The sequence below is a fragment of the Macrobrachium nipponense genome, chromosome 23 (assembly GCF_015104395.2).
Source record: "Macrobrachium nipponense isolate FS-2020 chromosome 23, ASM1510439v2, whole genome shotgun sequence".
NCBI lineage: Eukaryota > Metazoa > Arthropoda > Malacostraca > Decapoda > Palaemonidae > Macrobrachium > Macrobrachium nipponense.
In genome coordinates this window covers 27,066,361-27,094,290 of record NC_061090.1, presented here as the reverse complement: position 1 = coordinate 27,094,290, position 27,930 = coordinate 27,066,361, and the positions used below count along the sequence as shown (strand labels likewise).

The 27,930-nt window shown below is 37.3% G+C and overlaps 1 long non-coding RNA gene and 2 other non-coding genes across 3 annotated transcripts in view; 1 reads left to right on the top strand and 2 right to left on the bottom strand.

Moving 5' to 3' along the window:
- Nucleotides 1-27,930, bottom strand: part of LOC135196352 (uncharacterized) — a 676,510-nt gene that overhangs the window by 615,472 nt on the left and 33,108 nt on the right. The window lies entirely within an intron of this gene.
- On the top strand, nt 5,502-5,583 carry Trnas-cga (transfer RNA serine (anticodon CGA)). Its single transcript has one exon. It is a non-coding gene; the product is annotated as a tRNA-Ser (tRNA).
- Nucleotides 13,424-13,505, bottom strand: Trnas-uga (transfer RNA serine (anticodon UGA)). Its single transcript has one exon. It is a non-coding gene; the product is annotated as a tRNA-Ser (tRNA).

Sequence of the window (27,930 nt, the reverse complement as noted above, 5' to 3'; positions counted from 1 at the left end):
TATATATATATATATATATATAATATATATATATATATATATATATATATATATATATATATATATATATATATATATATATATTGTATAGAAGTATAAACGACTTCGAGTATGTTACTTTCATCTCGAAGATACAAAACCAATAGGCAATGGAGCTTTAAAATTCAATACCCAGTGCTGAGAAAACGGGACAGATAAACAATTCAGATTTCCACAATTTCCTGCACTTCATGGTAGATTGCATGAACAGCTAAAAGGATGATATACTCAATCCATTTCACTGAACGCTCAAGATGAGTCGGCATGTGTGTCTAATGGTATAAGAGCCAAATCGTCGCTCACTAAAATCCCACTAAAATCCCCTTTACATGCGAACTTTGGGATATCCATTCAACTTACGACAGCATTTATTCCGCCAAATGATTACTATAATATACATTTCCAAAATATTCACACTTTTCCTTTCTTTACTTTCTGTTCACGAGTTTGTTCGTGAAACGTTTACACGTGCAGTCAATGGATTCGCTTCATAAGGAAGCATATCAATAACAGTAATGTGTGACGACTATTTAAGTATGAAGCTTTACTTAATATAAATGACTGGCCTATTTAGATCCAGGTTCCAAGGAGACCAACATAACAATGCACTGAAAAATAACACAAAAAGAACTGATTACTTTAGCAAATCCCGTAAAATTTCCTACAAGCATTTTGTGCACAGAAAATCAGTATACCATTACAGAAATACTGGCAAATACCTCACTTACTAATCTTGAGTGTGTTGTGACCTAACCATTTTACTGTTACAAAAACTCATTAAAAAATGAATCGTTTTACTCAACTAAAAATCTCTAAAAATAACTACAAGGTAAGAACTACTCAACCCTTTACTAACAACCATTAAACGACTGGTGTTCCCAAGGGTAACCCGTCAAAACTAGCAATATCCCGAATCTAAGGAGAAGTTGGCCCGGGACTGGATGGCACGGAGTCTATTACCTCTCATCCATCGTTGGTACTCAGTAGAAAAAGTAGTCATATATATATATATATATATATAGATATATATATATATATATATATATATATATATTATATATATATATATATATATATATCACACACTTAGATATAGATACACAAACGTACACAGACACATATATAACACAATACATTTTATATACAGGATACTGGAAACATCCAATCCCACTAACATAATAAAAATTATAAACACTTGTTCCTCATAAAAATCACGATGCAGACTATACCAATTAAATAAAGCAAATAAACGTACAATAACCTTCAGGAACATGGAATTAAAAGCCATCGCCCTCCACTCCCACCGCCCCAACCCCGACCAAAAAAAGGGGAAAAAATCAGCATCCTAATAATAGGCGTAATCTGTCCATTATGTTCGAGATAAACAAATTAATTTGGCATGAGCGCACATAAATGCAATCCTTCCGCTTGCAAGCGCTGTTATTAATTACAGGAAAATGTTTCCCCCCCCCTCCCCATCCCATCCCCGAAATAAAATTTAGTGTTCCTCTTTTTATGCCCTGATGTGATGGCTATTGTTTTAATTAGTTCTGGAAATAGATCTATCAGGGCAAAAAAAAAAAAGATGTATAAAAAAAAACCGTGAATATAAAGCATAACGTGATTATCGCTAATCAAAAGCTGTACAGACTTTATTTCAAGTAGTTCCAACAATGAAAAAAAAACTGAAAAATACACCTCTCTCTCTCTCTCTCTCTCTCTTTTACACACACCAGATATTCAGTCGCTGAACAGAGCAAGAAAAGGAACGGTAAGTGCATGGTATTATTAATTATTATTTATTATTATTATATTATTATTATTATTATTATTGTTATTAGTAGTTAGTTAGTAGTAGTAGTAGTAGTAGTAGTAGAGTAGTGTAGCCCAGTAGTAATAGTAATAATAATAATAATAATAATGCCTCTATGGTACTGACATAAGCAGTACATCAGGTGCCTGGCTTTTAGCGAGTTATTGTGGGTTACTTCTGGTATGACAGGAGAGAGAGAGAACAGGCCAAAAGTAAATAAACATACAATGAGAGGGTGACTATTGCCCTCTCAAACTGTATAACATGACATGAGAATGTCAGAGATCAGATGGCAGAACCCTTTCTTCATATACGGATGACAGAGTGTATTGTCATGGGCAACATGTGCTCTCCGTAAGATTCTTTTGACAGCTAATAATAATCTTTGGTTTTTTTTAGCATCCATCTACGGGCAAAACGCTTCCCCACGGTGTAACATTTCCAGAGATAAAACACTTTCGTGGAATACATGGTTTTTGTAGTAACATGCCTCGATAAATGACAAGTCTTTATTACGTTACATGAATGCTTTGGGTAAAATGGATTCCTTTTGCAGAATGCCTTTACAGAGAATAACATTCCAGTAGTACACAATGCTTTCCTTCTATAATAACGAAGCTTCACCTTAGATGATGATGAAGCTAAAGAACTGAAAATCGTTACGGAATATCCTCATCATTCCACCTTATTTAAAGTGTTTCGCGTAAGCTTGATGCTTGCAAATGATACAGAACCGTTTACGGATAGCGAAGAGAAAATGCAGAAACTGGTGAAAGTGTTTGCAAGCAGAATTCAATATCTGTGCCTTTACCTGCAGTATTTAGTTCATACCAAGCGGCCTTTCGCTGGTTATTAATTTTATTTGCCAAATTCCTAAAATCCTATAGCCTCCGTAACATGGATGGCAGAGTCTCTGGTTCGAGTTCCCTTGCTTAACTGTGCTGCAAAATACTTCTTTATTATTTGACGATTTTACATACATAAATTTCCTTGGTCGCTGCACACTATAATCTTTGCAAATACAGAGACTCTCTTCCGTTAACACAATGTCACGCCAGCGGTCATACAGTTGCTTCCAGGAGAGCATGACAACAAAAATGTACCAACAAAGAGTATTGACATCTACGAGTACATCGGATAATTGTACTACTATAGCTGGTTCACTCAAGGTAGATTCTTGGGTGAGCCTTATGCCTATACAAGACGTTGGTATGGCGGCCGCTGATTGGCTGGGAACTGCCTACCTCCCGGTACCAGCCAATCAGCGGCCGCCAAACAAACGTCTTGTAAGTATAGGGCTCATCCAAGAATCTACCCTAAGTGAACCAGGTATAGTTGTCTTCAAGAAGTAAGAAAAGTGGAACGAAGAAACAATGGCCTCTCAACAGAGCACAATATACCAGTGACCTTAAGGTAATAAACTTCAAATCTAAGCTAATTTCATGTGTAGTATAATATTTACATACACACGCACAAGACTCCATCTGCTTGAAAGATAGACCACTCCGGTCAGTACTTAAAAACAAACGCGGCCGAAGACGTTTAAAGTTTCAGCAGACGAGAAAGAACTTGAGTTTACACAAATAAGACAAATAAGAATACACAGAACGAGACACCGCCCCTTTAAGGGTGGAGATTATTAGAATAAAGTAAATGTAGTTTACACATAAAAATTGATAATTGGATGAAGGGAAAGCTAGAGAAGTTAGACAGCTATATTTGAGAAGCGACGATGGAACGGATAAAAAGTAACAGACAGAAAGCAATGCAGCTATATATAGGGTCGAAGGGACACTATAAAGACAATGGAAATACGGTGTTAAGTCAGCTGCAGACGGCACACTGTACGCAACGCCCCCTCCCCCTGCCCCAAAAACAAAAGACGGGGTATGTCATGGAGTGAAAGATACAGTGTTATGTAAGACGGGGGACACTGAAGGCACAGACAATGGAAATACGGTGCTGAGTCAGCTGCAGACGGCACACTGTAGGCAACGACCCCCCCCCCCAAAAAAAAAAAAAAAGTAATGGTCATGGACGTGAAAGATTCAGTGTTTAGTTAAGACCTTGGGGACACTGAGAGCACACCCCTTCCCCATCCCCCATCCCCCCAAAAGAACACAAGATGGGGTAATGTCATGGAGTGAAGATGGAGGGAAAGAAAGCCCTGAAAGGCTTCATCTAAGGATTCCTACAGAAGCAGAGTAAAAGAGGGAAGGTTTTATCATTTTTTCTCTTTTTTTTTATTTCCCTCTGTATTTTATTCTACTTTTCTTGACTTAATATTTCTCATTTTTACGAGCAAGCATTGTATTATCAGCTTAACGGCACACTATATACAACAACAGCAGCACAAAAAGCAACAACAACAACAACAACAACAATAATAATAATAATAATAATAATAATAATAATATAAAGTTCTATTATCTTAATTCCATAAGAGTGAGCGTGTACTGCTGATAACAATAATACAGATATATCTCGGATTTCCTCACGCTTATTTAGATATTCAAAGCATGCAAAAATAATTGAGGAAAAATGTGAGTGAAAACGAAACTTAGATTGAAAACGAACGCATGAAAACCCAATTAAATGTGCCAACCGTAATCATGAACATTTCTCTGAATGCAGTAATGAAGACTGACATGAATATCGATTTTCGACGCATTGACAACACTTCAAGTGGTTGGTCAATTAAAGCCTTGATCAGAATGAACACGCACTGGTATACTTGTCACATGAGCAAACAGGTGCATGTAAGCTTGTGTGTTTGCTTGCATGCGCAAAAGGAAGTATATACAAGAAGCTAACATACTCGCATTTATATGTGTGTGCATGTAGAAGAAGAGAGTGTACACATGACGTTAACATACTCTTGAGTGTATGCATGCAGTATGTAAGTGTAACACAGGAAGCTAACATACTTTTGTGTGTGCGTGTATGCGTAAAAGTAAGTGTACACAAGAAGCAAACATATGCTTATGTGTGTATGCATACATTAAGGTGCGTCTACACAGAAAGCTACCATGCGCTTGTATGTATAAATGCATGCGTATTAGGAAGGCTTATACACAGGAGGCTAACATACGCTTGTGTGTATATATATATGCATGCATGCGTAGAAGTTAGTGCATAAATGAAGCAAACATACGCTTAAGCCTGCATGCATGCACGCAAAGGGGTAAGTGTAACACAGGTGAGAATACCTGCTTTTGCGTAGGTACGCGTGTTTGAACAAAGGCATGCACGCCCGTATTTGCACGTACGCCTGTTGACAGGTAGAACGTAAACGAACGTACGTTTTTCTTTTAAACACCCTTACGCATGAACGTGCGCGAAGCGGCACATTACGACGCATCAGGAGAGAGAGAGAGAGAGAGAGAGAGAGAGAGAGAGAGAGAGAGAGGTATTGATTTTCCAGGAGAGGGGGGAGGAGGCGATACCAGGCCATGACAACAAAAAGCACCTTCGCCTGGAACGTTCCAGAGTCGTCGTGCGTCCATCCGTCCTTCAGTCCTTCCAGCGGGAATGTCGGAGGGGGGAGGGGGGCCACAATGCGATGATACGGGTGGCAATCCAATTTAGGGGTTTTCCGCGGAGGTTAGATTAGGTTAACCCGTCAGCTGTGCCGGCTCTCGTACAACAAGCTGTGGTGTCCGAGTGGTTAAGGAGATGGACTCGAAATCCATTGGGCACTGCCCGCACAGGTTCGAATCCTGTCCACAGCGTGCCTATAAATTTTCGGCTTAACGAGGAACGATAATGTATGCCATCATCAAGGTGGTCCGTGGAGAGGAAGGCGATGAATGCCCAATGATTGCGATGGATAGAAGACACAGAAAGAAGGGACTTACTTACACAGACAAAAGTCAGTCACCTCCGGTATACAATGCAAAGATCATGAGCAGCGTAAGCTCCAAGAAGTCTGTCTACTTGATAATAAATACGATTACAGTAGCCCGAAGTAACGACATACACAGTTATAAGGGCGTACTTTTAACATTATAATAAACTCGTGAAAAAAACAAGAGGCTTCTCATAAAAGAAAAAACACCCAGCGAAAAGAAAATATGTCTGCGTGGAAATGGAGAGGCGTAGTGACATTCTACAGCAACAGATGGCACCACGAGAAGATGCAACGAGGCACGAACGAACTCACACCCTACGTTCCGATTACACGAGAGCACCGGGACGGGGGCACGGGTGCTGATGGCTGGTGGGGGGGACCCCAAGGACGGCGATGACGTTACTGACGTACACACGAACGAACGAATCGACGGACGAATGTCATCTCTCCAACCATCGTTCGCTTTCGTAGAAAACGTTCGTGATGACTAGAGAAATTTTAGTCAATTTGTTAATAGTAAATGGCAGATTCCTAAGGATATTATAAAACTATAAAACTACATTAATAAAGAATCACGAGATGTTAAGAATATGCACCATATTTCAATGACACGTTACGAAGGATACTCTAATAAAACACATTATATTAGGTTGTAAGATCACATCTAATATAAGAGCATTAAAACTACAGCTATTACTTCTGTTACTACTATTAACACTATTATTACAGCCACTTATAAAACACTGTTACAAACTAAACGTGCTCACATTAATCAAACTTTGCTTTAACATTTAAGATCGCAATAAATTTACTCTTTCATATGCTCAAAGTCCTTGACCACATTAGACTCCCACATTATCACCCTTCATTCCCGGTGGGGTTGGCAAAGGGATACAACGAGACTTACGAGCCAAAAAACGAGAGTTAACTTCCATTAATACTACGAGTTGTTTACACGTCACGCACATTGCAAAAACATGTTTCCTTGCTGACAGCTCGGGTGCTGGGGTGCGGGAAACGTTCATTTTTTTAAAGCCTGCTCTGCTTTAAAGACAGGAAAATCTTCCACACTCGGGGGGGTTGGAGAGCTGTCATACAACAATGGCGGCGGCGGCAGTAGTAGTAGTAGTAGTAGTAGTAGTAGTAGTAGTAGTAGTAGTAGTAGTAATCTGATTAATAATTTAAAAAAAGTGGTTGACAGAAGCAAAAATGAGTTTTAGTAACAGACCTTTTCCAGGTGGAAAAAATGATAACCGGTAAAATAACTGTGAGCAGAACGCCTGTCATATTTAAAGTAGATGCTATTATTAATGCAGCGTCAAACAAAAATTATTGCAATCTGGTAAAACTATATACTTCGTACCCACACGACATAGTGAGTCCGAATTTTCACGAAAGAAAAATCGATATCATTTAGAAGAGGAGGGTTCCTAACACATATTCATCTGACCTAACCTGACGTGACCTGACCCAGGGTAAATAGAGAGAGAGAGAGAGAGAGAGAGAGAGAGAGAGAGAGAGAGAGAGAAACACCAATCCGATGACAAATGAGGGGTAAACCTTCATGTGCCAACCAATGTAAAATAAACTTTCCTAAGAGAGAGAGAGAGAGAGAGAGAGAGAGAGAGAGAGAGAGAGAGAGAGAGATTGAAATGGGAAAAAAGTAACCTTCGAACCTGTGACGGACATCATTATAACGTGCTACAATATTACGGCGTAACGAATCTTAACAGCATGGCTTCATTTCCGATGGCGGAGAGGTTTTTTTTTTTTTCCTTGAAGCTGTAACAAAAAATGTAATGCAATACTTTCGTTCACCTGCTTCCTAAAAATATTCAGAATCACAATGGCTAACATCCTCTGTCAATTGGAAATCCGACCTATTTGAAAGCTTTAAGACATTTTTGTTTATTCGATACCGATGAAAATATTTCTTGGGCCTCTATAATGCAAATAAATAATACCTATGACACTGATAAAACGCTAGAGAGAAAGAGAGAGAGAGAGAGAGAGAGAGAGAGAGAGAGAGAGAGAGAGAGAGAGAGAGAGAGAGAGAGAGAAACTTACCACAGTTTACTGTCAAGAATATGCTTCAAAATCTGGCTGAGTAAAATTGATTACATCTTCCTAATCTCGTCAAAAAAAAGTTCAAAAGTAATGAACATCGCAAAAAAAAGCTTACAACTAAGGCTCTCAATAAACAAAATGGTTGACACTCCGCCATTTCGCACCTTTGTAGACCGTCCATAGTACTGAATATGGAGTCTGTCTGCCCTAAGGTACCCACTAGTGACTTGCCATTCTCAGTACTGTATATGGAACACTATAGTGGACTCCATATAAAGCAACCAATGGATAATAGGTAGTACAGTAAAATGAACAGAAGTTTCTAGGAAGGAATGAGAAAACTTCCTTTATCAATCTACTAAAACTTCAAATGACTCAAACTAGTATACAGAATTTTCCCGAGGCTCAATTCAACCACTTTGGATGAATCTTGATGGTTTTCTATCTCAACCAGCTAAGGAAATATCAAAAAGGTCATATCTGACCCGTTATAATACCTTAACGAGGTCAGCCATACTAACGTAACTACCACCTAACATTCAGCTACACTAAAAATAATAAAACATAGTAACCATCGAATGGATACGATTAAACTACTTTCCAGATTCAACCGGAATAAATAAAAAAAACACGTTCATAATCCACGGGATGAAAGTATGTAAAATACCTGCTAATTACCCTTTTGAACCCTCTTTATTATGAGTCGAGTGCTTCAATGCCGAGCACAAGGCACAGTCGTATATACCACTTCCTTTCTGTGTACTACTATGGCGTAACCATACCCTCACCCATGAGAGATTTCACGTGCTGTTCTTAGCGACGCGACGTTACTTATCTTTCGAAACTCCGCATATTTACTTACAGAGGGCTATTGGTAAAAGGGGTAGGTCCATGGCTGTAAGACGGCAAGTTTAAACGTCAAGCTGATTATAGGCACACGTGTACATATGTTACATATATATATATACACACACATACAATTAAAACACTGAGTTAAACATCATGTTTCCAGTAGCACTAATTTCACTTCGCCTCTTTCCACCATTCTGGGCTGGACAGGCGACATTTTTATTATTATTATTATTATTATTATTATTATTATTATTACTATTATTATTATTATTATTATCATTATTGTAAGGGCGTACGTAAATTCTCTAACCTTGCCAAGACCGCTAAGGAATAAATAAATATTGAAATAAAGGAAGAGGGGCTTAAGGATACATTGGGGCTAGTCTCAACGACAATGACAGACCCAGAATCCCAAGGAAAAGGGGGAGACACAGGACCCACAAAACACAGAAGCTTCCTTCCTCCAAGACCCTCTAGAGATTAAAGTAATTCGTAAATTTTTAACAACCAAAACGAAACAGCAAAATAAAAAAGTTGTGATGGAAACTTCAACCTAAAGTGATGACAAATTCCTAAGAATTAAATATACATTACCATAAGCTGTAATTAACATAATACCTAGCGTACATAACGATCTCTTCAGAAACATAAAAAAAAAAATTAAACAAATAAAACTAAAAGAGGTCCATCCTACACGGCCCGAACTTCAACAACACTGATCCATTACATTAGAGCCAGGACGTGAGCAGCATATCCCGCGGCGGGGAAGGGGAGGGGGGGGGGAGGGGAATGACAAAACTATCCTGTATAACAAACGGTCTCAATTATACACATTTGCGAAACAATGGGAGCCGCCGGCCTCCGCATAAAAGGGACAACTTCGTCTGGATCAGCCGGCTAAAAAGGGTTAGAGCGGAATATAAATAAGCGCTTTATATATAAACACAAGCTTCGCAAACGTGCATGTACAAATATACAAAAGCTGGGTTGTTCTCCCAAATCTCTTTGTATGGGAGGTTGGTATCAAAACATTTTGTATCGAGCAAAATAAAATAAAATAAAATAAAATAAAATAAAAAATAAAATAAAATAAAATATTAATACATAAAAATGCGATGCTCAGAAAGATGTTGAAAAAAAAAATACGAAGCTCAATTGGTTAAACCTCATAAAACAAGTTATAACTCTTGCGTGCATCTTTAAATATATTTGTAATTACGTTCGCTTGGCAAGAAAGATCAACATTTCACGGCAAAATATCGTACCTTCTTTTTTTATATACTGATATCTCGAGCAATCCTACCGGTGAAATAGATCTTTCTCTTTACAACACCAGATTTGGTATTCCTCTCTTTACACCACTGGATTGGTATTCATTCCTCTCTCTTTACACCACCGGATTTGGTACTCCTCTTTCTTTACACCACCGGATTTGGTACTCCTCTCTCTTTACACCACCGGATTTGGTACTCCTCTCTCTTTACACCGATTTTCGGTACTACCTCCTCTCTTTACGGAGGGACCACCGGATTTGGTTTATCTCCTCTCACCTTTTACACCACCGGATTTGGTATTCCTCAAAAAAGGACTTGAAAATGAATTTGAGAAAATCATGAGCGTTCTCCTTTCGTTCTAATGACTCTTATACCCTGAGTCATGATAGCTTCAGAACAATTCACATAGGTGTTCCACCAACAATGACATACTAGATGCCTCGTCTTATGCGACGGCATCAGTATCCGCAATTAAGGACCCAATTCAGTCATTAAGGTCATGGTTTCCTTAAGAAGGTAGAACCTAAACTGAGGAGTACGAGTATAAACCACGCAAACACCATCGTTCAGCGTTGTCTGAGTAAAAAAAATGTAACTGACTGAATGCGGTAAAGGAAGACAAACTTGAAAGCGTGAACCTCCGGGTAATTGTTGTATACGAACGAAGAAGAAGAAAAAAAAACCACACGTGGGTTACTATATTTCTGTCATAAAAAAAACCCTTTCCGCTGCATGTAACCTTTTCCTTTCTGACTCCAAGGCACATAAATACTTAGCAATCATTTTCCGAGTGTATTCTACAGATAACCTGTTGCTTTTCTGATAAATATGTTAGCAAACGTATTCAATTTTGACAAAATACTAACTTTTTTTATATAAAAACTTAGGTATTTCTGGTTTTTTCAAACGGACTAGTGGCTGCTAGTTCAATTCCATTAATTGTTCATGGTTCTTAATCCACTTTACAGGGAGATCTGTCGTTTTACCGTGACAATATTTACACCTTGTTTAAATTGATTGTCGTGGCTGTATACGTTTCAGTGGAATGGGTTTTCATATACTATTAAAAATAGAAGCATATACACACTATATATATATATATATATATATATATATATATATATATATATATATATATATATATATATATATTATATATCACACGCGGTAAGAAATTTGGTTTTAAAGGCGTGGCATTCAAAGAGTACCTCCAAAATCCCAACTTATGACGAGAAAGAATTCCACTACATTGTGTTAAATAACATTAGATGAAAATAAATAGGAAATGACACGAGTTCCTTAAAACGCGATGGTTTCGATCAAATCTGATACCGTCTGCCTATGGTTTATATTCTTCCGCCGTGAATTATTCCGCATTCATTTTCACAATTATCTCAAGCGGTTCCAAAATACGGTTCCCAGTATTGAATTTTGGGGTGTGCGGACATTGCCTTTTGTAAACAATGTAGCCATTATACTTGTACCTAATGGTATTACCCTCTTCTTCGCGAGAGGAATACTGCCATAGTTGAACGATCCCAAGTGTCTTAGTTTATCAATATTTCCTTACAGCATTGGAGAGAAGTAATGTTCATTCCCGTGATAAACAAAAAATGTATTGGTAAAGATCGCTCCATACATGTAAGGTTGCCTGATAAGACAATATAGACTTTCCATGAAACAGGTCACGATGTTACCGGATAGAAGCAAGGGTAATATTCCTCTGATGAAGGCGTGGTGAATTACAAAGATGCTAATAATGGTAATAGGCTTCAGATTTATTGTACAAAACGATGTCTAAGCCGATATCAACAGCCGCGAAACGTAAGTGGGTGCAAAGGGGCAAAACGGCAAAACAAACAAAAGTCAATAGAATAAAACATGACGAAAACCCTATATATGGGCAAAGTCAACCAACTATATAAAGCCAAGAGGGCTCTAAAGGGAAATCCGGCTGTAAAGAAAGACATGTGAGAGGAAAAGTAGACGAATAAATATGACGGAATAGAAAACAAAGTTGAAAGTGTTTTTTTTTAATCACTGTTAACGTGACGACAGCTTACAACACAAAATTAAAATTAAATCATAAGATTGTATAGGAGCCAGGTTGTTTTTGTAAAATGAGGAGGCACATATGCATCAACTTGGGAGTGCCTGTCCATAGATGCATAACGTAATTAGCATAAGAAAAATCAAATTAACATTCTTGATGTTTTGGAAGGATGGTCGGGCAGCAACTATTTAAAGCAACCTTACTCAACTTGTTGCTCAAGCCTACTTACAAAATCATTGTTTACATATTGTAATGAACAGCTACACTGAATTCCCGAATCAGATATCGTAATTACAAATTAGTTGCCGATGCTCAAAAACAAGTATCGTTGGTGCCACATAATGCAAATCATATTAAAAAATTATATATTAAAATAAACGTTAATCTCTTATACTCATTGTCTTGGGAAATTTTGTAACTAGCTTCTTACTTAGTTTAGTCACTGAAATGGCTGCTACATAAATTACTTTAAGTGAATTGAAGAAACGATTTTTAGGTATTCTATGTGAATTGCAGAGGACTTCTTCCAGGTATGCAAAGTTGGTGCACGATTTTCTTCGATACTAACAAAAACAAATTAAAACGCCATCTACTGCCAAGTTCTATTGAGAGAGAGAGAGAGAGAGAGAGAGAGAGAGAGAGAGCTGGCCCAAGAATGAGACGATTATGTGATTTATTTTTCAGCCTATAAGTACACCCACAATCATTTATATCCCCGTCAACGACATCACCCCCAAGAGGTAGCCCTGGGGTAGAGAGAGCGGGGGACGGAGGAACACATCACTCCTACTCGGTGGTCCGGCTAAACCCGCCTCTATTCACACGTGGAATAAGGCCGTGATTGGCGAGATGGCTCCCACTGGTGTTGCCCATCTCACAATCGAGTCACAGCGGATGGTTCTTTTATGATTTTTATGAGGTGCGGCACAGCAAACACGGAATGGGGCCGGGAGGAGGGAGGGAGGGGCGGGAAGGGATGGGGAGTGGGGGGGGGAAGGATGATAAGAGAACGGCAGCCAAAGAGGGGAATGGGATAAATGATGGGAAAATAAAAGGGTTTTAATGAGCTATGCATTTGAGATTTTAGTTGTGGGTGGGATCGTATTAATTGCAGTTGTTCGTCTCTCTCTCTCTCTCTCTCTCTCTCTCTCTCTCGAAGCCTTTAAGTTATCAGCAGATTAGTAACCGAATATGAAATCAACTTGGAAAAGCGAAAAAAAGAAATAAAATCAATCAAAATTACCATTAAGCGCCTAACAAACTAGCACACATTAAAATTTTGTCAACAAAAGGAATAAAACTGAAAATAAATAAATAAAACACAACACTACCAATCAACTCCTCCTACGATTCTAGAACGTCACACCTCCAAACCTGTCACATTATTTTCCTATTTACAACTCTAAACTGGCTACATCACACAACAACAGTATAATAAGTGTACAAAACTCAAGTATACGAAAAAAAATTTCCACCGCTGCGGACAGGATTCGAACCTGTGCGGGCAGAGCCCAATGGATTTCAAGTCCATCTCCTTAACCACTCGGACACCGCAGCTCCTGCCGAGGGAGACACTCTGTCGGGTTTTTCATTGCACTTTCAAGGTTTGCAAGAGCAACCCTGCGACATACAACGAAGTTTAACGTGATGGAGGGCTGTTATGTGACCAACAATGCTTTAAATAAGAGGATCTTAGGGATAAAAACAAAGCACGAAGCTGGCCATAGAAAACGCGACATTACGTCTGGAGCCGAGCGGAAATCCTCTGAAATCGATCGAGGATGCGAGTTCACGCTTCTAGCCAGAATCCCTCCGGTTATTTTCTTCAGTACCGTAACAGCACATCAAGACGCCTTACGTCAACTCACACAGACATTCTTAATTAATCTAGTGTCAGTTTTAGACCAAATGAAATACAGGTAAAGGTAAAGTACCTCAATTTTCAGTCCTATTTTCGTCTTACAAATTCACTTCTCCTCTCCTTCGCCAAGTCGGTACAACCACATTCGGTTTGTGTTCCCGATAATACACGGAGTCAGAATTTCTCCGGCAATTTTCCTCTCCCTCTATTCATTCACTGATGTGTTTATGTTTATTTTTTTTTCCTCTCCCACCAATGACTATATCATTCATCAACCGCATATATTACCTAATGAAACAATAGTTAGTTATTAATATCAGTATTATACAAAATATGTAATAGCCTTGCAGTCTCATTAATTTGCGTAAAGCAACCTTCCGTAGGTGGTGAGATTATCCATATGCAAACACCTGATCGAAGGGAACGTTATTTTCAACAATATTGGACGTGAAATGCGTGACAGGTGATACAGGTGATCTCTTGCACCTTGCAATATACCTGCCATTACCTGCACCGTTTCCGCGCTGCAGGGATACACAGGTGTCACTATAACCTCCTCTGTAGCTAAATACTAAACTAATATACCCTACCGCTCACAGGTTTTACGGTCAGTTTACAGTTCCTGTAAAAGGATTTACCTACAATTCAACGCGTCTTTTAGCTATCTCCCTTTCAACCTACCACTTCAGTTATCTACCAGTATTACTGTCAACCTCACTATACTCACCCACCACAACACACACATAAACAAACAAAATTTGCAATAATGTGATAAACATTATCACTAACGTGTACCTTACTTAATTATTGGAAATTTTCTTGAATGATCAATATATTCACAAAGTATCTAATGACGACAAAGTTTTCAAGAGAGAGAGAGAGAGAGAGAGAGAGAGAGAGAGAGAGAGAGAGAGAGAGAGAGAGAGAGAGAGAGAGAGAGAGAGAGAGCCTTTCAAATATTCTTATGTAAATGGAAGTTTAATAAACTTCTTTTGATGGACTATACAGACAATAATCTGTCATGCAACCCCAAGACCAAGGAAGCGGTCATAAATTATTGACAATATAAGAACAATTTTATCTCGGTTATGGTTGGTCGTGCAATGTATTGCGGCCCAAAGTAACAAGATCAATAAAAGACAAAATACCTTGTTGAAACTTCCAACAAACCGCAACGTTAGAGGCAAGCAGTATGGGACAGATTTAAAAATTTTTTTAAATACTATTAACAACGAGCAACTTTTTTAAATAACTACAAGACGTTTCTACAATTAATTCGTCTTCACTAATAACTGGAGGTTAAGTAAAAGATAAAAATATACATAAAATAAAAATAGCTTCCATTAGTAAGAAGTGGGTACGAGAATACTTTTCCCAACACGCAATTACCAATGATAGATATTTTAAACCAATATTTATTTAGTTCCCACATGTAACGGAGGCTTCATATATTTTTGTGTTGCCAAAAATGCTTCCAGTTAAGAACGGGTGGCTCCAACCAAAATGGGAAAAATTAGTGGTGGTTCCAGGAAAAACCAAAAAATGTTTCCTATTAAGAACGGGTGGCTCCAACCAAAATGATGAAAATTAGTGGGTGTTCCAGGAAAAACCCAAAATGTTTCCAAATAATAACGGGTGGCTCCAACCAAAATGATGAAAATTAGTGGGTGTTCCAGGAAAAACCCAAAATGTTTCCAAATAATAACGGGTGGCTCCAACCAAAATGAGAATAATTAGTGGGGATTCCAGGAAAAAACCAAAAAAATGTTTCCAATTACGAACAGGTGGCTCTAACCAAAATGAGAAAAATTAGTGGGTGTTCCAGGAAAAAACCAAAACAATGTTTCCAATTACGAACAGGTGGCTCCAACCAAAATGGGAAAAATTGGTGGGTGTTCCAGGAAAAACCAAAAAATGTTTCCAATTAAGAACGGGTGGCTCCAACCAAAATGAGAAAAATTAGTCGGGTTTCCAGGAAAAAAACAAATAATGTTTCCAATTAAGAAGGGGTGGCTCCAACCAAAATGAGAATAATTAGTGGGGATTCCAGGAAAAAACAAAAAATGTTTCCAATTAAGAACGGGTGGCTCCAACCAAAATGAGAAAAATTAGTGTAGGTTCTAGGAAAAAACCAAAAAATGCTTCCAATTAGGAACGGGTGGCTCCAACCAAAATTTTAAAAATGAGTAGTGGCTCTAGGAGAAAAAACATCTTCAAGATTTCATGCGCAAATGATTCATATACTACTCGCGTTAACTTTTCTAACAAACATTTATAATAACTTTTTTAATAGTTTGTTCTCACTAAATACTTCTTAACCACTTGGCCTTCCAAAAGATAATTTTGCTATTGACATGTATTTAACCAATCTCGGTGAATTTGAGCAATTGATTGGTTCGAGTCTCCACAGAAGTTTGGCTGCTTATCTTAGCAATTCATTTAATTTATGAGCAATTTATTTTTTTCTTAAAAGTAGTCCTCAGGAATCTATTAATATCCGCTTCGAAAAAGATTAGTTATGACTAATCTTTTTAAGCTTGAACAGATATTAGGTTCCATAAGATTAGCGCATTCCTTGAATTTATAACTATTACAAGGTCGAGTTCTTACTGTTCGTATTAAGACGGAAATACCCTTTGGAAAAATGAAGTGCTTCAGCGATTTATCTATCCTTGCAGCTAGTGAACTGAAGGAGTTGCCTCAGGAAGCAATGTTACCTGAATCAATAGCTTTCTCTGGATCTCGGGAAGAAAAAAGCAGTTGAAGGGAAATTATTTCACTTTCAGTCTCTCCTCCCTTCACTTATCTGGGATCATTATTCTCAACTGAGGATTTTATCTTCGTGTACTATTAATCTGATCATATTCAAGGCTTACTGTGCCGTACTGCTGCCCAGCTGCATATGCCTGCACTTTTGCACTATATTCTGGCACAACAAAGCCATAAAACGCTGAACTTCATTAGTTTTAACTAACCCAATCTCTCTCTCTCTCTCTCTCTCTCTCTCACACACACAAACACACACACACACACACACATATATATATATATATATATATATATATATATATATATATATATATATATATATATATATATTATATATATATATATATATCATTAACTTTAAGGAACGCGAGGTTTTAGGTTTGTTGTGTAAATACTATTTCTCTTCTGCAGAAAGAGACATAATCACAAAACGAAAACAAAAGGCCACAGACACTGACAGCTGTTTCCTTCACCACTGGCCTTCATACGATCATTCCAAAGCATTCACCCAGGAAACTTTCTTGCATATAATATTCGGAACATCAATTCGCTGTCATAAAACTATCAGTACCATGACAGTGAGGTTTCGAGGTTTTTGCTCTTCGTAATAATATTCAGATACGATTTTCTATGTCAGTGGCCGTCGCTGACTTGGCAAGATTTGTCGATTATTGTTACAAAAAATGAATGCGAAGAAAAAAAGCCTGTCATGGGATTTTAAAAGAATTCAGGTCTGTACCAAACTCGGATACAAGTGAAAGGCCCCTGTCATCTTAAAAAAAATCACTGAAACTCACGATAGATCTTAGCAAGCAACAATGGGTTATATGATGCGTTTAAGGCAACAAAGTAAATTATATTTCTTGTGAAAACACCGCATCCCTGACCATGGTTAATGATTACAGTGACGCAAATATCATACAAAATGACAATTCAATTTAAAGACTGATTTTGGTTTTCCAAGTTTGAACCTTCGGATATTCAGATTTTCTTTTGCCATTCAATCTACTTTCTTCCCGAATCGCAGCTCTTCTTCGCTCAAGTTACTATATAATTTACAGCCCAGCTAGTATACGTGACGTACATTGCATCCACCAATCCAACATACAGCGAAGAAAGAGAAAAAAATCTTTATAATTGATATGATATTTTGGATTCTTCTCACCACTGAAAAGTTCTTTTCATCCTGTAACATGGCAGCTAATAAGTCAATGACTGAAATTCGTACGATACCGAACACCAGAAGTTTCAGGCGTTTAATGTGAATGCAGAATAGAACGACAGACAATTCTCATCCAGGTTTCAATACCAGACTAGAGAGATCGCCGCCCAAATGTTCGTTTGAAAGTGGGCTGTTGCACGTCAAGTAACTACCATGCATTTTATATTAAAAAAAATGACAAAAAACGCACCGTTCAAAACAAAAAAAGGATTAAAAAAGTTGTGGAAATATTTAAGCGAAATATCTCTCCCAACTGAAACCGCCAGAGAAACTTTTCATAACAAGAAAATTACCACTATATATATATCTTACATTTTATAACTCACTCACTCTCTCTCTCTCTCTCTCTCTCTCTCTCATTCACGACACACTATGACGCGTAACCTGGATATCAAAGTGCATGAACCGAAATATATAATAAATATATATATATATATATAATATATATATATATATTTAATATAATATATATATATATAGATATAAAAAAAATTTTATAATTAATACACATATGAAAATAAAAAGCTGCGTTCCATTTCAATAAGTTATATTTAAAGTTCTAGATTACACCCTTCCCAGGAGAGAGCGTGACGCAGCATCAGTATTAACGCGGGTTTCAGCTTGGTAATTGCACAGGATATTGTGGGAGGAGGAGAGAAAGGAAGGGAAGAAAATGAGAGAGAGAGAGAGAGAGAGAGAGAGAGAGAGCGAGAGAGAGAGAGAGAGAGAGAGAGATTGAGAGAGAGAGAGAGAGAGTCCATAAATGGAGAAGATAGAAATAGGCCGGTCAATTGAGGGTTGAACCATAAACTAATTACTATAAAGCTGGAATCACTTTAAAAGTGTTCTTTTATATGTACATATTTCCAGAAAAAACCCAACGGCCAACTCTTTGAGCGTTTTACAAAATTCGATCCTGAAGTTAACATCTTTAAACGTAAAAAGCTGCTCAAAATGCAAAGATTTTGATTGAATGGTAACTTCAGCATTGCTTATTTTTTAGATGTAACTAAGTTCATTTTCAATTAAATGACTTTAGACCACTAGATTAAAAATTCCATTAGATTTTGCAATTTATGGGTCTATTTTTCTTGTAGGGGGCCCAAAAATTATAATAAAACATCAATATCTTATTTTTTTTAAGGATTAGATGGTCTTTTTGCGTTGTGATAGTATAGAGTTAATGTTATATTACCCCTATATAGTGATATCTTATTGAAACTGCAAAGGCCTTGGGTAATCATATATTAAACCAGGGAATGACAATGTCGAATTTTAAAATGTCTCTTAAGAGGACAGCAATTTCCATCATGAAGCTTTAGGTGTTATTCAGCATACATACATACATCCATACATACACATATATATATCTATATATATATATATATATATATATATAGATATATATATATATATATATATATATATATATCCCTGAATTGCGAGATGGAGTTGTTTGGCTAAAATATGACTGACCAATATAAATTCAGTAAACCAACTTTTGTTTAGAGCATCATACGGATATTTTTTTCGACATTTTCTATAGAAATGTTATAGATACATTTTTTTCCAGGTATGAAGTCGTGCATAATTTGTAAGAACTAATTTGTTCCTATTGTTCAAGTAGAAGCAAAAGGACTACTTAGTCTTATAGAATATAGACAACGGAGAAATGAAGAGACAATCTACCAGCAACTGCTCACCAGTAAAAATGAAGGGCTTGATATTTTGGTTCACGAACACTGTAGGAAATGGTTCCACAATAAAAGTAGAATTTCAACAGAATCAGAAAAGACTCAAAGAAGAAAGACAAGGAGATCAACAAGTTTGTTTGACTGGAAAATTAATTGTTTTTCATGTAATTCAACCTGCAAGATAGATAAAAAGAATCCATCGAGACGGGATTGGCATCTTGCTTCGACAATTCAACTTCGCGAGAAAATCATGGAAGCTTACAAATTTAGACTTGAAACTGACGAGCGTGATGAATGGGCTTTAGAAGTGCAGGCCAGAGCACTTGATTGCATTGATTTTATTGCTGCAGAAGCTCGATATCAGAAATCGTCGGCTTCGATTTGAAACGATTCAAAATCTCTTTCCTGATAAGCAAAAATGTTTAAGAGGTCGGCGAAGTAATGAAGGAATGAAGAACAGTTTTAACAAAACTTGTGAATGGTTAGAAGCTGAAACTTCCATCCACTCAATACCAGAGTTCAGAGAAAAGGTTATAGAATTTTCAGATAATGATGAAGCATATGATTCTAGATATCTAAAAAAAAAAAACTATTGAAAGACCATTATGGTGGCCACATATCCTTTTCTAAACAACGTGGAAGTGAAACACTAATATATTTCCTTGATATGGCCAGCTTCATTATAAATAAAAAATTCCGAGAGAGAAAAGATGACGTACAAGAAGAAAGTAGAAGGATCATTGAAGCTGCTGCAAAGTTAATCAGAGCAGAAATTCGGGGAAAACAGTGTGACTCATCATCATATCCAACTACAGAAGAAATAACTAGTCCATGGATTACTGATAGGCCTAAAATTTTTATGGCTAACTTTACCAAGTCCACACTTAAGCAAGAATGTATAGGACAATGTGTTGACAAGTTAGCTTCTCCTATGAAAAAACCACCTATCTTATTAGTCCTGGGTGTCGAGGTAGATCATATTTATGGATCAAAGTGGCTCAATGATGAATTGTTCTTATTGATCAAAGTTGCTCAATGATGAATTGTTCAAGTTATGATTTTCTGTTTCCTATTGTGAAGCAACTCGTTTCAAGCAAGCTTCTCTTACCTCACAATCGTTGAATGATATCATCAAGCAAACATCAACAGAAAACAACTTCATACAATTCATCGCAGACAACGTTAAACACAATACTGCTACTTTAGATGGCCGAGGAAGCTTTCCTGGCATGGGCATAATTTCTTCAACAGTTGGGAGTAGTCAGAGTGTAAGCAAGGAGATACGAATTAAAAGGCCTGATAAGTTACTGACGGTAAAGGAATTAATACTCAAGGCAGCAGATGTCCATATTACTGCCTGATTTCCCAGAGCAGAAAATTTGACAGCATTTTATTCAAACCTTCGATAGAACTTTTATACCCTTATGTTTTACCTGAATGCAGAAATTTTGTGGCATGCTGCAGGTAATATGCAGGTTTTGCATATAACTGGTCTGGTTATATGCAAAACCTGATTCAAGAACGGAATCAAGAAAAGGCAACAGTAACATTGCTGCCCATTATTAACTTGAATCCCACAAACTACACATGCATCTACTCTACTCTGCTTTTTGTGATTGATCAGTGTAAAACACTCAATGTTACAACACCATCTATAACATTTGATCAGCCACTGTGGCTTAAGGCAGCTGACATTGCAATAGAGAAGTCCTTGAATATTGTGATACATTTAGGAGGTTTCCAAACATTGATGTCTTTTGTTGGCAACATTAGGCTCCTTGATGGATAGCTCTGGCATTGAAACTGTGCTGCAAACAGTCTATGGGGAAAATACCATTAGACAAATTCTTCAAGGTAAATCCTTATCAAGAGCAGTGCGTGCACACATTTTAGTTGAAAGTGCTCTCACAATAAAGTTACAGCAAATGTTAATGCCAGATGGTGATGATAATTATGTGCACGAAGATGGAATCAACAAGTTAAGCAAAGAAGATGTGGAAGAAATTAAAACAACATGCAATCAACTGACAGACTTAAGAAAAGCGACTTTTGACAACACTGTCTTTGATAATCTAGAAACCTATAAGGAAAGATTGATCACTCATCTGTCACAAAAATCACGAACAGCAAGATTATGGTTGCAATACATGCAGTGTGTCAAAGCAATAAGGCATCATATTCTGGGAGCCATTACAGGTGACTGGAGTTTGAGCTTGGTATCTTTACAAAAGATGCTCAAATTATTTGCTGCCACTGGACATCCGAATTATGCAAAGTCAGCTCGCTTGTACCTCCAACAGATGCTCGACTTGCCAATTACACATCTATGGCTGCATCAGAAACTTGCTGTCGAGGGTTATCATGCTATCCGCAGGACTGACAAACATTGGGCTGGTTTGTGGCCAGACTTGGTCATGGAGCAGTGCTAATGCGATCTTTAAAAAAGCATTTACATAGTTTAGTTGGCGTAACAAAGGCATACCCACCTATTAATGAATTCCATTGTCCTTTATAATTAGGATTTTAACAAGTTACATTCACACTGTATCTCAAATGAATTCAATTTAATGGGGGTGACTTTAGGAGCACATCGTTAAAAACGCTCAAGGACTTAGCTGGTGGGGTTTTTTTCTGATAAAATATAAGTAATAAAGAATACTTTAAAACTATTTCCAGCTTTATAGTATTTATTTTCGGGTTGGCCCCTTTTCAAGCCTGAATTGGCCGGCCTAAAAAGAAAAGGCAGAGAAGATGAGATAGAAAAACATCACAAAATGAGAGAGAGAGAGAGAGAGAGAGAGAGAGAGAGAGAGAGAGAGAGAGAGAGAGAGAGAGAGAGAGAGTACACAAATGGAGCAGGGAGAGAAGAAAGAGAAGAAAAGGCAAAGAGACGATGAGATAGAAAACATCACAAAATGAGAGAGAAGAGCAGAGAGAGGAGAGAGAAGATGGAGAGAGAGAGAGAGAGAGAGAGAGAGAGGATGTACGATGTATGAGTGGGTGGAGGAGAGAAGATAACATGCAACAAAGAGAGTGAGAGAGAGAGAGAGACACGAAACACCATGACTAGGAGCCTCACGTGACAGCCATTATAGTATCCCTGACCTGACAGACTGACTATATTTGGTCATCATCTCTGGCGTTGCATAACCGTGACACGCCCCCTTACGAACTCGTCGCGGATAAAAATGCTACGCACCGCTCTGGGCCAAGACATCTAGTGCAAGCGTGAGCTGGCGCTGACTCAGAAGTTCCTAATCTTAACTAGGATATTGAAATAGTTGGAAATTAATGAATCACCATCCTAGTTAAATAGTTGGAAATTACTGAATCACCAGGGGGTTTCAATGCCTTACAATCATTGTTCACTCAGTGGAAACTCTCAACCTAAATCTGCTGAACAATTAAACCTGACACAATTATTTTGTACAAGAAATTTGAAACTCACTGACGATTTAGTTTGTTTCGTTAAAAAAAAAGAACAATAAAAAATATGTTTGTTATGAGTTGCATATTTAAAGAAAATAGAAAAAAAAATTTATAACAACACTTCAATTGGTAATTTAGACTTTTCATATGAATTTACTTGAGAAAAATTTACTTTCGACCGATACTTATACCAACGTGAAAATAATTATTAAATGTTATTATACATACTCGTAGAGCGTCACTATTATACATACTCGTAGCGCGTCACTTTCTTCAACAGACTCGTAACGCGTCACTTTCTTCAACATAGTCTTTAGAATCGCTACTACTTAGAGAAATATGAAAATGAATAGGAAAAAGAAAATTCTTTCTTCAAGTTGAAAGGTCGACCGACCAGTTCCCAAATGAGGATTTTCAAAATGCTGGCGAAAAATCATTTCCACCTAATTTCTTTAATCATAACGGTAGTCAATTCATGGCTGTTACTTGAAGCAATTCTCTTATAACTTCTTTCATATCGCAGCTGCAGTCAACAACAGAACAAAAGGCACTGACATTTTGCTTAATCTAGTTTCCATTTTTTTTATGTAAAAATAACTAGCAGGGTTTTCATGTTTAATCGCAACATTATAAAAAAAAATAAAAATAAAAACAATAAACCATTCTGATGCTTTCGTGTCCATATCTATTTTCCTGGTCTTAATTTCTCAACCCAACGAAAACTTTAATCATTCGAACATATATTTACTATTTTTTTTTAAATCATAACATTTTACGCTTAACATTTTTCTTTCTAAAGCCAGAGTCAGCTTAATTATATTTTCTCCGCTGAATAAACAGCAATAATACATTTCCTAACATTAATGCTTCCGTTTTAACAATTCTCACCACATGATCTTCGTCTGGTACACATAAAATGTTCTAAAATTTATATTTACAACTTAAAAACCATTCAGTATCAGGTTTTTAATTATCCTGTAAAAGATGATTTCCTTTCTCAAGCCATAACGTTGATAAAACGTAATTCCTCAACCAGTCTTCATTTCTATGATGCAACGACTAGAAACAAAATCTCCCTTTGTTATTCACATATCCATGCAAAGCAGAAAAAATGTAATGCAAGTTCACCTATGAACTCTGGTGAACTTTAATTCACACTATGATGCAGCATTCCGTGCTGAGATCAACACGTCTCATTTCCTTTCTGAAACTATACTCGAGTTTGCTCTTTCATTTCCCTGCAGTTCCCGTGTTAGGGCCCGATGTCCCTGTACATTATATATAACTCTAAAATGTGCAGATTTCCACTAACAACAGCTTTCATAGAACACCCAATTATTGTATGGCATTAAAATTTGTGTGTGCGTGTCAAACTTCATTTTAAAGCATTTTTCATAATTTCACATTTGTACCCGTACAAAATACCTCTCTCTCTCTCTCTCTCTCTCTCTCTCTCTCTCTCGCCCAAAAACACCCCCCCCCCCCCCCCCCCAACACCCCCTTCTTCTCTCTCTCTCCCCACAAAAAAAAAACTCTCATCTCTTTAGAATTCCCTATTCCATGTTACGCTATTCAAGGTAGCAAGATTATAGACAGGTGATAGTATGAGCTCCCACTGCACAAGGCATAACATAATATATTATGAAAGCATTCGAAAAAAAATATAATACATGTTTTCGCCTAAATTAAAATATATATATATATATATATATATATATATATATATATATATAATATATATATATATATATATATATATAATGAGAGAGAGAGAGAGAGAGGAACTGGTCTTTTCTCTATTGGCCCCTCTTATAATCAGACACACGCAAGTCCCGTTGTCCCTCCATGTAGGAACAAACTTAGAAGGCGATCAAAGAAGAGGTTGTTGCCCCAGGTCATGCTATAAAAACATTAAGGGACTTCCGTCTGCCCGCAAAATGCTGTTGCTGACGCTGTAATGTATATATCCGAGAGAGTAATAACAAAAATAACAACTGCAATTGCACAGCAGACTTTCATTTTCAGCTAGGAGTGCTATAATTGGAAAATCTCTCTCTCTCTCTCTTTCTCTCTTATAATGTCAGGTAGTAGAGTTATAATTTGCACATTTTTGTGTTTCTTTGTACAAACGCTGCCTTGTCGCTTTGTTTACTTTTTCCCTTGGAACATAATTGCAAAGATCCCTGTTGAATACTGAGTTTTAGCATAAACACACGAGATGTATATTACATTAAAAATGAAGGATTGTAGCATAAACACACGAGAGCTATATTACATTAAAAACGAAGGGTTGTCGATTTAATTCCTGATAGTATGCAAAATGGTTATAGCTATGAAACAAAAGCAAAATATCTCCTGAAACAAGAAATAGAGTAGACATCGCCCATCCAACTGCAACCGAATCAATCCCTCAAATTTACTATATATATAAAAAAATCCCATTAACTCCCATATCCTTCTTGAATATAATAAAAGCTTAAAAAATAAAGAATAAATTGCCTTAGTTCCTAAACACGAAGACTAAGCAAAAAAATTAATAAATTCTTTAGTTCCTAAACACGAAGACTAAACAATGAGTGAGAAAAACTGCATAATAAATTAACAAGGTAAAGTGCAACGCTGACAGACAATTTCCTTTCACGCCCACCCATGCATGACGGTCCACCTTTGTGCCCCATTTGAATGAAATCCCTTCGACCGCGAAGAAGCAGAGATGACAAAAGAAGCGCGATAAGACACAGTCGCACAGCCGGATGGACAAAGGAAAAACCTATAGTAACCACAACTCTGTCAGTAGGGAGGTCATGATGTGCTCCAAATTCTCGTATTTTTTTTAGGAATTTGCCGAGTGTTGTTGTCAATGATTTACTACTGACTACAGTAATATTAGAGCAGCAAAAATACGGGTTGCTTACTATATACCTGATGGTTTATAAATATCTCAAGCCTTTAACTAGTAGTAGGTAGTGCAAAGTAAGAAATCAAAATCAACTATAGCTAAAAAATAATGATTTAAACATATCACTAAGATTAATGGTTTAAACATATGATTAAAAGGATTAAATGGTTTAAACATGTCGCTAAAAATTGGTTTAGGCATATTTCTCTCAAACTTCTCTATAAATGCGAATGACAGGTAGACTATAGGGAATGAAGTTCGCAACACAGCAGACACAGACACGATATCCATACATGGCGAAACCCCTACTCCTCAAACTTATCTTCTGTCACAATTTCCAAATATGAAGAAACCATCTCTCTCTCTCTCTCTCTCTCTCTCTCTCTCTCTCTAAAAAAAAAGCGGATCCAAGAACATAGAGTAAATGAGCAAAATAAAACGTTTCAGCGAATAATACTAGAGTAAAAAATAAAAAGTTAAATACGTGTTTAAAAAAAATATACATAAAACCTGCGATCGATAACATACGAGAAACAAACCTTAGGATATCAAACCCAGCTGCTTGAGACACTCTCCTCGGCAATAACAGTAATTACGTGTGCGTAACCAACAAACCCCCCCCCCCCCCCTTGTATAGAGTTTCTTAATGCACCGCATCCATCAAATCCTAATAACTTTTAAGTACACCCTTCATATCAAATCCCTTTCACCCCTTTCCCTGGGTATACCCAGCCCCCCCCCCCACCCCTCTCAACCAACTTCCCTCTCTCTTCCCCCCTCCCCTGTGGCTTTCACAATACGTATTCACCATTTCTCTTCATGCCACAATAGGCGAGCGGTATCCTATGGAAGGCGAAATTGCTTTCTTTGAACAGAATTGAACGCACCATTCTGGAGCGAACGAACTGACGGGAGACCAATCAATGGGAGAGAGAAAAGGCGGAAGAGCAAGGAGGAAGGAAGGAAGGAAGGAAGGAAGGAAGGAAGGAAGGAAGGAGAGAGAGAGAGAGAGAGAGCGAGTCCAATGAAGACTACATCATACGAGTCGCCAAGTACAAGGAAATTAAAGTAGAATTTTTCTAGTAAAGAGAGAAAACTGGTTTATATATTTCGTCTATATCTAAAAATATTCCATATAAGTTAAGGCTTGTGTATAAATTCATTTGTAAATGTCTGGGGAAAAAGCCTCTGTCTTGAAAGTCCAGAGAATGGAGCAGAGTCCCAAACCCAGGAAAGAAAGAGAAAAAAAATGGTTAGGAGTCAACATTGCCACACTCACTAAGTAACCAGCAACACGCAACACCCCTTAGATATCTCCTACAAGCGGCAACGGGTTACCATAAGACCCGAATGCCAACATACTTCGACTGATAAATCAATTGTACAGACGAGTTTACGACCGAAAATGGAGAACGAATCACTGACAAATGCTGGATAAACATTTAACATATAATCGTATGAAGCACAGTTGGAACCATCAAACAAAGTCGGTGACTTGTACGTAACCTGTTAGTGATATGTGTGGAGTAAAGTTTCGACGTGTGATGGTGACATGTTTTGCTTTTAATTGTAGAAATGACAGTAACTATGTAAAAAAAAAAAAACTGACAAATAAGTGTGAACATATATATATACAACCAACTCACAATCAGCGATTAAATACAAAAAACCAAGTATAATAGTAAGTAATATAAAAAATAAACAATCATAGTGAGTAAGCACATAAAAACCTATACAGCTTAACAAATGAAATACTCCCCAGTCATGTACGTTACAATCACGGCATAAGACTATATCTTCTACCAAGTAGTCGCGTGATTGTAATCATGCTTAGTCCACGACCGAAATTGGAGGCGAGGCTCGCCCGTTCCTCACAGACAAGTTAGAGAGGTGGAATCTTTGTGAATAACAGGCAAAGCTTAATGGCATTATATAACTAGTATAACAACTAATGTACTGATAAAGGGGTATGCGCCATTTTCACAAGGATAATGCAAATTAATAAGAGCGTTTCCTATTCCATCTTCCTATTCCATTCTTGTGACTATCATTCCAGAGAGAGAGAGAGAGAGAGAGAGAGAGAGAGGGTGGGGGGGATCCTGGAAACG